Source organism: Mus pahari, chromosome 22 (genome assembly GCF_900095145.1).
Source record: "Mus pahari chromosome 22, PAHARI_EIJ_v1.1, whole genome shotgun sequence".
Classification (NCBI taxonomy): domain Eukaryota; kingdom Metazoa; phylum Chordata; class Mammalia; order Rodentia; family Muridae; genus Mus; species Mus pahari.
Genome location: NC_034611.1, coordinates 32,116,329 through 32,126,794, shown reverse-complemented (window position 1 = coordinate 32,126,794; position 10,466 = coordinate 32,116,329). Strand labels below are relative to the sequence as shown.

The 10,466-nt window shown below is 43.9% G+C and overlaps 1 protein-coding gene across 1 annotated transcript in view; it reads left to right on the top strand.

Annotated features, from left to right (window-relative positions):
* The first annotated feature begins 1,386 nt into the window (after positions 1-1,386).
* Positions 1,387-10,466, top strand: part of Klhl32 (kelch like family member 32) — a 209,971-nt gene continuing 200,891 nt past the window's right edge. The window contains exon 1 of the mRNA XM_021222200.2: positions 1,387-1,602. The gene's annotated coding sequence lies outside the window, so the exon portion shown is untranslated. The remainder of the gene's footprint in view (positions 1,603-10,466) is intronic.

Sequence of the window (10,466 nt, the reverse complement as noted above, 5' to 3'; positions counted from 1 at the left end):
TTTTCAAGCAAAAAGCTCCAAGAATAAAAAAAAAAAAAAAAAAAAAAAAAAGAATATATTCTAGAGTCTAGCACTAGACTTCTTTGCAGTCAGGTGTAATACTTTTCTCTGCATATACTCTGGTGTCCAGGAGTGTTAAGTCAGCATCCTTTAGTCCAATATGAAAATCATGGGATTAAAGCGGGGAGACAGGCAGGTCTTAGAAGACCAATCACATCTAAAACTCTTATGGGTCTAAAAGTGGAAAATGATTGCTGAACCACTGGTTTGAGAATAATTAAGAACTCAAAACGGATCTAGGCCTCTCTGCGAGCTCCAGTGTGTGGAAGAACATAAACCTTTCCGCTTTGTAGAATTCCTGGATATGTTTTAAGTCTTGCAGTATTTTAATTCACTCATGTCTACTAAGTATTTCTCTCCAATTTCAAGTCTGCCACTCTTGACTTCACATTGGACCAAGGTTTCCAATTCAGAGGTGCAGTATTATTTATTAAAATTATTCATTTTCCACAAAAGGGAGTTTCTCAGCATGCTTACAGGAAAGACACGGTACCCAGCGGCTATGCCAAACCTGGTGATTCAACAATGGTGTCAGGGTTTTAGTTCTGATTGGTAGTAATCAAATACTCGCGCTTCGCTCTGGTTTGGGACATCAGTCTACCTATGCAGGATATGATTTCTTAAAAAGTTGCTCCACACTTATCCTCAAAGGTACATTAACAAGAATTCTCAGAAGGCCACAGCAGGCTATTCTGGGCTAGTGCCTCTGAATAAGTCAGCCAAGTCAGGGACAGGAGAGCGCGCTCCGGTGGGGAAGGTGGCACCTGCAGGCTCTGACACTTCCAACCCTAGGAGGGCTGGGACCAGGATTTAGGGTCTGGGCCACAGAAGCAGCAGAGGCCTGCGGGAGTAGCAGGCTGTGCGCGTGCCCCGCGACAGGCGGCTCGGGTGCGGGAGCGCGCAGAGGGGGACTTCCGGGGAGCGCGCGTGTCACGGGCGAACGCGGCGGGGCGGGAGCGCGCACCGGCAGGAGGGCGGAGCGGCTGCGAGGGGCGGCTGGAGACCTGCTGCTGGGAGGGTAGAGCGGGCCCGGTCGCACGCGCCACCTGCGGGACTGGCTGGCTTTCTCTTCCTGCCGACCCATCCCGGTCCCTCTCCCAAGCCCCTGGAGTTCGGGAGCGCGCGGGCTAGCTCGCACACCGGCTCGCATCCACACACACACACACACACACACACACACACACACACACACACACACACACACACACACACACAAATAACCGATCATCCCTGCTGCAGCCCGGGCAGGGCAGACNTCCCTCTCCCAAGCCCCTGGAGTTCGGGAGCGCGCAGAGAGAGAGAGAGAGAGAGAGGCATCCACACACACACACACACACACACACACACACACACACACACACACACACACACACACACGCCAGAGCGCGCGATCATCCCTGCTGCAGCCCGGGCAGGGCAGACGGAGCTGCTGCAGTTTCTTCAGGGTCGAGAGGGAAAGCAGAGCTGTCTTGCCTGGCAGAGAGCCTGGTGCCCGCTGGCCCCCTGGGGTATCAAGCCCAGCAGACTGCTCCCCTCCATCGGGTAAGCCAGTCTCTCTCCTTCTGACGGGTTCGGAATTAGTGTCAGCAGACCCAAGGGAGAGGGTGGGAGGCTGCGGATGAGCCAGACCCGGCGAGACCTGGAGTTGCGTTTTAGAGGATGCAGCCTCTGCTGGCATGGTCTAGCGGGAGCAATTACTCCTCTGGTTACTTAGTCTACCAACCTAGAGTTACAACCCCCTCCCCCAACCCGGTATGCACTATGCTTCCTGGTTGCCAAGGAGACGTGTTTAAACATCAGCCTTGGGACATATATTGGAAGAAGTGACTTCTTAGATCCTTTTTATTTTGACTTAAAAAATAGTATGTGCACTGAGGACCATGTGGCAACTTGGCAGTCTTTAATTTGTATTCTGACAGTGGTTTCATTCAACTTTAAGAAAGTGACAATGTACTATACATATGCGATTTTTTTTAAAGGACCCACAAGATAAGTCTTTCAATGGATTGTGACTTACATGGTAATTTACTACCATCTTGGTGACCTTAAAAGAAATTTAATTTAGAAGCTGCCCTTTCCAGTTCTAGTTTGCATTTCACTGGTATTAAATTAACTGTAAGAGCAGCTGATTTTTTTATTGTGGCTCCCACACCAGGAAGCTCTTCTGTTGTAAATTGACCAGAAGGGGACCAGCGCCTGTGGATTTCTAAGGTAACCGTATAGATGACGGTCACTCATGACATACAGCGTTTCTGACATTTCTGTGTCTACTGCAGCCCCGTTTGTGAAATTCCATCTTCCAGCCTAATTGATTGATTAGAAGTTGTAGCTTCATTTACATGTTGATAGAGGTAGGCATGAAGTGCTTGCCCTGGCATACTGTCCTAGAACAACGCTTGCGTTAGAATTTTGTTTTCTTCGGGAATACAGAAGAACCCTTTCCTAAAACGAGGCCCATGAAGGACACATGCCTGACCTCACAGGAGCCCCTCATACCTGGACTGACTAAGGTTGATTTTTCTTTTCTTTCTTTTCCTCTCAGATGGTTAGGGAGTGAACGTGAGGACCTCGGAAATTCAGTCATTATACTTTGTGCTAATTCCATTCTTTCATTACAAAGAGAATAGCTTAGTGAAGATCCAGTGGCATTCAACAGTTCATTTTGCTCTCTTTTCATATCCATTTTCCTACTTCTTGTTAAGTAAGGGAATCGTACGACATTCTGTCATTTAGATCTTGAGCTCTGTCAAATGACAAAAAGGAGGTGGGGGTAAAGGAGGTGGGGAGGGGGAGATGAAGCCAAATAATGACAGGTAATAGGCAAAGGGGTTGGTGAGACCCAGAGAGCACCGTGAGTGCGGAATGATGGAACCAGCTAGAAAACACTTCCCAGTAATGCCTTTCTGGAGCCTCACAGTCACTATGAAGCCAGACCATCCCTTGTTCTCAGTGTATAGCTTAAGGATTCAAGATTCAAACCTTGTAGGTCAGAGGCACTGGGTGGGAGAGAGACCTTTTTTCGGATCCAGGCTTTTTACATTAAGTTGGGTTTTTTTTGGGGGGGGGGTATGGGGAGGGTTTACAGTTAAGATTAAGGACAAACAGGTCAAGGCCAGGTGGGAATAATGTACCAGATTTTCAAGGAAAGCAGGTCTCTGTATTTTTTATACGAAAATATTTTTAACTTGAGAGAGAGAGAGAGAGAGAGAGAGAGAGAGAGAGAGAGAGAGAGAGATCTGTGAGGACCACATTAAAAATGTAAAAATGTGTGTGGGCCACCTGTGTCCTCTGGTACACAGTCCTTAAGTACTGAGACTGAGGTCCTAGCCGGTTCTGGGATACGAGTTACGACATTTGTCATGAAAGTGACAGACATTTAAAGGACTTTAGTCAATGCTCTGCATAGCTCCAGGTATCCTGGAACTCACTCTGTAGTTCTCGAACAGGCTATCCTCGCACTCATCCACTTGGCTCTGCCTCCTGACTTCTGAAGTCAACTGTGGGCACCACTGCACAGCCAGCTTTCTGCATCCATTCTTAAGTCAACAGGTCCAGGGTTGTTTCCAAGTTTTCCTGAGTGTCTCTCCTATAATGCCTCAGAGAAGGGGAGGAGTATAAAGTGTGCTCAGGTTAGCAGGCAGTGCTGGTGTACACCGTGGATCCCAGCACTCAGGAGGCAGAGACAGTTCGAGGTCAGCCTGGTCTACAGTGTGAGTTTCAGGGCAGCCAAGGCCACACAGAGAAACTCTTGTGTCAAAAAACCAAAACCTCTTATTGGTGAGAATTTTGTATATGTTGAAACAAACACGTTTATAGTTTGAAATGTTTTAAGTTCCTGGCCTGTTCTTTTCTTGATCCGGGACTAAGGTATATAAAAAGTCAGCTGTATATGACTGGCCATCTGTATGCACAGGTCCCAGGAACCAACTGCAGATAAAAAGTGTTCAGAACAGTGATGGTGTCTGTACTTCATGTGTGGGACTCCCTGCCCTTCTCAGCCCTCACCAGTCAAAGCCAGCATAACAGCTGCTTATGTGCATTGGGGTCATGCTAGGTGTTAGAACTTTCTAGAGGTATTTAACATGTGCAAAGACATGTATGAGCTGTATGCAAAGGCTATGACCTAAGGGACAGGCATCCACACACCTTGCATTTATGAGAGGTCCAAGAACGAGCCTCTTTACTTCTCATTGCAGAAGAATAGAATAGAATCTTGCTTTAAAAGGGGAGCATTGTAGGTTTTCAAAAGCATACTTTCTATTAAGACATTAAGTAATTAACCCATCACAGGATACTGCAAGATGCCAAAGTCCTGAGTCCTCTGGAGATTTCATGCCTTCCCCTAGGACTCAGAACACATGTCGCGTTGCTTCCAGAGGCATTGCTCTGAGCCCCCTTCTGTGTACAAGCTACTTTGCATCAGTCTCCTGCTGGATGTACTGTGTCCTCATAAAGTGCCGCCTTATTTTCCTGTTATAGATGAAGAACATGAAACCAGAACGATGAAAGGAAAACTTAAGCCATTAACTTTCCTTTGCTCTTTGCGCTCCCTTTGTCCTTAGTTACCTAGTGTAGGTCATAGAATATACATACTATACATAATTATAAAATTGGGGCACTTGTATGTTAAATGTATAGTAGAACTGTACTATCCCAGGCTGGGAATTCGACCTAGTAATAGAATATGTAGCATGGTTAAAGCCCTAGGCTTGGCCCACAGCATCAGCCCGTGGGCAGTGCCCTCACAGAGGATCACATTGAAGCGTAGACATGAAGGAACTTTTTGCCAAGAAAAAAAAAAATCTGACAGTAGGGATTAGTTCAGACCTTCTACAGGAGAGGAATTAAGGCTGTAGTGGCTGGCTAGGTTTGGTTATGTAAATGCAGACCTTTTGAGCCATTAAAAGGTGAAGGGCTCTACCAGTTATTCAAGTTGGAAATATGAAATAGAGGATAGCCCTGCAAAGAGCCGAAGTGCTGAGCTCATTGTAGATGAAGGACTGGTGAAAGCCAGGGGAAGAAACACATGAGCAAGATCCATAAGAGGGAAGTGAGATGGAAGGCAAACTTGCTGGAAGAAATCAGGAGAGGCATTGTAGACTTGGAGGACAATCCAATGTCTAGTACCCACTTCTGTAAAAGCTCTGACGGCAGGGGATCAGCCAAACATGCTGTTTGTGCTGTCTGCAGATTCAGCACTTTTTTTTTTCTTGTCAACTATTATGGTAAGTCTGTATTTTTACATTGAATAATAGATATCCTAATTTCCTTCATAATATTGTTGCCCAAAAGTATATAGGACACACACTGTACTTAATAGCTTTTTTTTTTCTTTTTTATTTCTTTTTCTTTTTTAAGAGGATACAAAGTTGGTAATCTGGAAAGGAGTGAATCTGGAAAAAGTTGGTGGAGGCAGGGTGAATTTGATTAGCATATGGTATAGAATTCTCCATGAACTAAGTAAAAACAAGAAAAAAAAGTATATACAGGTATTTTATATGAACTTAATGGAAGTGAACAAATAAGCAGATAATTTTTCATAAATGCGATAAGAGATTCTGGTAAATTAGATAATGAAGTCTAATATTTTCTCCTGGGAGAGTCACAGATTTCGGTATTTTTGCAGATTAAAGTGTGTGTGTGTGTGTGTGTGTGTGTGTGTGTGTGTGTGTGTGTGTGCATGTTTATGTGTTCATCTGCGGAGGTGTGGGAGCGAGTATATGTGTATACCTGTTGGTTAGAACTCTTCGTCTGTCATTCCTCACCCACCATATTAGATCTGTCACTGACCTTGTACCTTACTAGGTCAGAAAGGCTAGCTAAATGACCCTTTCTTACTTGCACCTCCCCTGTGGGATTATATGAATGTCCTGCTACGACTCTTTTAAAGCATGGCTGTTCAGGTTCTTGACTCAGGTCCTCATGCTTGTGCAAGGTAAGCACACACTTACTGACTGGCCCTTCCCCCAAGCCCTTCAGATCAAGATGGTAATGTTCGGTGTATTTTGAATAAGGGCACATCTCATCTGTGGGACAAGTAAGGAGCATTGTGACCTTCATGTTAGCTTCTTTGTTCCTGTCCTCCACAAGGTTTAGAATCGCTGTGTTCAAATCCAGAAGGAAACCTTCAGTGACCTGCAAATGCCTGTTGTGATTTTAGCAGAGCGATCATTTTTACAATGGAGACCTGAAAGATGAGTGATAGTCTGTGAAAGTTACACGTGGATTAAAGTACTGTATCAGTGACTGGCTTCGAGAGCTGCCAATTAATTTTAATCTTAAGCTTCATCTTTATCTTATACTTAATTCATCCCTGCCCTGTTTCCTTGGTACACTGCAAGTAAAATAGCTAATGTCATTGAAAGCTAGAGTCTTGCACAAGGGACAGGGACTCAGGTCACAGTAGCGGGACTGGTTTCCAGGCATTTTGGTGACCACGGAGATAGCTTGAGCTTTCTCTTGATACGCTTTTGGTTCTACATTTCTTCCAGTTTGCAGTTTTCTGGATTTACCCCAGAATATTTTACTTCCTCTTTTGGGGAATTAACAATTTCATCTATCTCCTTCCTGGTCGTGGCATTTCTAACTGGGTCCTTTATTCCCAGACCGGCCTTGTAAACGTGGTTAGCCTAAGATTTGCTGAGCAGGAGGAAGCACTGGCCCCATCTCTTATTCTATTCTTATTCTCATTCTTATTCTTAATCTTAATCTTAAGCTTCATCATCATCTTATTCTTAGTTCATCCCTGCCCTGTTTCATAGGCACACTGCAGTGCACTGATGCATTTAATTTCTTGATTTACACATATGGCATTATAAATTTTGGTGAAAAAAAATTTTTTTCCAAAAATGTAAAATAAAGTAACAGTCTTACAGACTCAACTTGGAAGCATATTAGCTCCACATATGGGAAAGCATCAGGAGATGTACATAAAATAGCTTTGCCTTCACGAGGTTGAAATCCCCAGCCTGGTGAGACCATTTTTTTAAAGAAAGAAAGAAAATCGTATGGATTCTCAATGTTCCCCTGCACATTTATCTGAGGCATGATACATTCTGCTTTCCATCTCAGATGAGCCAGGCCCAGTAAACGAGAAGCAGGACCACCGCCCTCATCCCCACCCTGACAGAACAACCGATTTGGCGTGCAGGGTATTGATGCAATAAGCAGTTCCAATCCCAGCTGATTGCTTCTGTGGGAACACATTTGATGCTAATGGCACAGACAATAAGAGCAGTGGAGGAGGCATTCTGCAATTTTTTTTTTTATGACAAATTCTGATCCCTCGTTTAAAATCATCACTTGGAAGCTGTAATATTTATTATTTTAGGCTTACTATTGAAAGTGCAAGGAAGACTGGAATGCGCGGGTCATAGTCTTGAAGCCTGGGTTGGATACTAAATCGCGTACTTTTGGGCTCTGAGATTCACAACCAAGTGACATCTCTCCGGCATCTCAGTTTTGCATTTATAATGGGATTTCTGTCACCTACATTATAGCTTAGCCTAATCTTTTTTTTTTTTTTTCTTTCTCTAATGGAATATAGGAAAGTAGTAATGTACAAAGAATCATGGTTTCTTTAATTAACATTTTGGGCACTAGGAAGTCTAATGGCTTGGTACCAAAATCCAGTGAGGCCTTTCCTGCTGCATCCTGTCATAACAGAGGTCATCACATGCTACAGCACAGCAAGCATCTCTTCTTGTATCAATTTTTTTTAAAAAAATATAAGACTGCTAACGTGATCATGAGGTTCCTTATCTCATAATCTCATTTTATCCTAATTATCCCCCGAAGGTCCCACCTCAAGGTGCTTTAAGTTCCTAACAGCTGAATCTGAAGGACACTCTGAAAGCACGTGGCAGGCTTGCCCTCAAATTATGAAATCTGCAGTGCAGCATCTAACACAGTCCCCGCCACACAACAGAAACCCAGAATTTATCAATCCCCTCCCTTCCTCTACCCTTCAGATTCTTAGTTTCATGACTTCGTAAGAAATGTCTCATTCTTAGGCGTGAGTGCCATCGTTGAGAGAAAAACATAGTCACCAGGTTGCTGCTTGAGTGAGCTCTCCCCCTCTTAGGGAAGGGAACATATCCCGAGGTTAATGGTACTGCTCACTCTGCATAGTGATGTGACTTGCTGAATTTGGTCACATCGATGTCTGGTCTGCTGTGCAGCCCCTAGAGGTTCTTCCTGCCCCACCCCTGCACCCCAGGGTAGGGTGAGGAAAGGATGGATGGTCAGTTTTCTTTTCAGTGGGTACCACTAGGGGACTCTACTGCAAGAGCTCTTGATGGACCCCCATCTGTAAACACCCAGCAATACCTGGCAGGGATAGATCTTCTGGCCTATCTGCGACTCAGGTTCTGGTTGTTTACATTTTTCTAGACAACTAGGGATTTCCTTTCATGATGGAGTATGTAAAATTTATGAAAAGGTCATAAACTTGCCAGCTCAAAGAAAAGTCCTCAGGTTTTCTGTCAAGTCTCAGGAATACTCTCTTCTCCTAAAGAACACTTCCTGCTTAGGTCTGACATTTTCTCGGCATCACTAAGTTCTTTTTGTTCCCAGACCTTCAGCTAGGAATCCCTCATCCTTGAAGGGGTAACTTTTTTTTTTTTTTTTTTTTTTTTTTTTTTTTTTTTTGCATTTTACACATCCATTGGGTCTTATTGACCTAGGAATACAAATGAGGCTAGCGTGCCTTGACTCTTTCAAGATTACTGCCCAGTGTATTGGCTTGGGGTCAAGCCAGACAGCAGTGGGATCTGCTAGCAGTCAGCACACTGGTGAATTTTGTAGTAGTGATGGCTAAGAACCTTCAAAGGAAGTTGCCTTTAGCAATACATTTTTGGGAACCCATGGGCCAAGCCAAGTTCTGTTTTCTTCACTGAGTAGACTAAGAGACATGTCCCAGAGGAAAAGATGTGCTCTGCCTGTATCTAGTGTGCATGTATTCATTGATTTCAGGGTTTTAAAAATGTTACAATTCCATTTATACATTTTTGGGGAGTTTTTAAGTGACATTAGTTTATATACCTAAAATAAGATAGCTATAGGGAATTGTTAATGATAAGAATGATCATTTTGGGCTAGAGATGTTGCTTAGTTGTTAGAATGCTTGTCTGGCATATTGATGCCCTGGGTTCAGTCCCCAGCACTACCTAAATAGTTAGTGGTATCTGCCTGTCACTCCAGCTCTCCAGAGGCTGTGACATTAAAAGTTCAAGATCATCCTTGTCGTTGTAGTGAGTTTCAGACCAGATGGGATACATAGAATCTGTTTCAAAGATAAAAATAAAGGGGCTAGAGAGATTAAAAGTACTTGTTCTTGCAGAAGACCTGGGTTTGAGTCACAGCACCTACGGGCAGATCATACCTCTCTGTCACCCTAGCTTCCGGGGACCTGATACCCTCTTCTGTCCTCTGAGGGCACAGGACATGCAACCGATGCACATGCGTCCATATAGACGAAACACGCATACACATAAAATAAATAATTTTTTTTTTTTGGTTTTTCGAGACAGGGTTTCTCTGTGTAGCCCTTGGCTGTCCTGGAACTCACTCTGTAGACCAGGCTGGCCTCGAACTCAGAAATCCATCTGCCTCTGCCTCCCGAGTGCTAGGATTAAGGAAAATAAATAACCTGTGGCAAATAAACTTCTTTATGGTTTTTTTGCAAATATAGATTTTGTTGTTGTTTTGAGACCAGGGTCTCATTATGTAGCCCTAGCTGACCTGAAACTCACTAAGTAGAGCAGGCTGTCCCAGAACTCATAGAGATGTGCTTGCCTGTACCTCCCTCATGCTAGAGTTTAAAAAGTGTGTACAACAATGTCTGACCAAATAAACAAAATAAACAAGCAAAGCCACGCTTTGTACAGTTATGTAGGATATGCTAATTAGAGCGGGGGAAGGATTGTGGTTAAGGTTGGAGCCAAGAAGATAGGAGCTTGGTTCTTCCGTTTGTGTCAGATACACAAACTACCAATCTTATGAAATGGTACTAGCAAGAAAGCAGCCCACTGGAAGTGTGGAAAGGGAGCGTTGCTTTTCAGCTCTTCTCTAGGAGAGAGAGATGATTGTTTTGGAAATTAAGGTTTAGAATTGAGGTAATGATCTGATTTGAAGTGATTAATTTTGTTAGAATTTCTCTTCCTTATTTATGCTGTTTGGTATTTTGTGAAAGGGGCCTTGAAAATGCTGCTCTCAGGGCAGGCTGTGATATGGGTGCAAAACCTTTAGCCGGTACACTATTCTACTCTCTAGTCTTTCTTAGTGTGATGTCCTCAAACTGACATGCCTGATTGTTCTTCCTTTCCTTTCCTTTCCTTTCCTTTCCTTTCCTTTCCTTTCCTTTCCTTTCCTTTCCTTTCCTTTCCTTTCCTTTCCTTTCCTTTCCT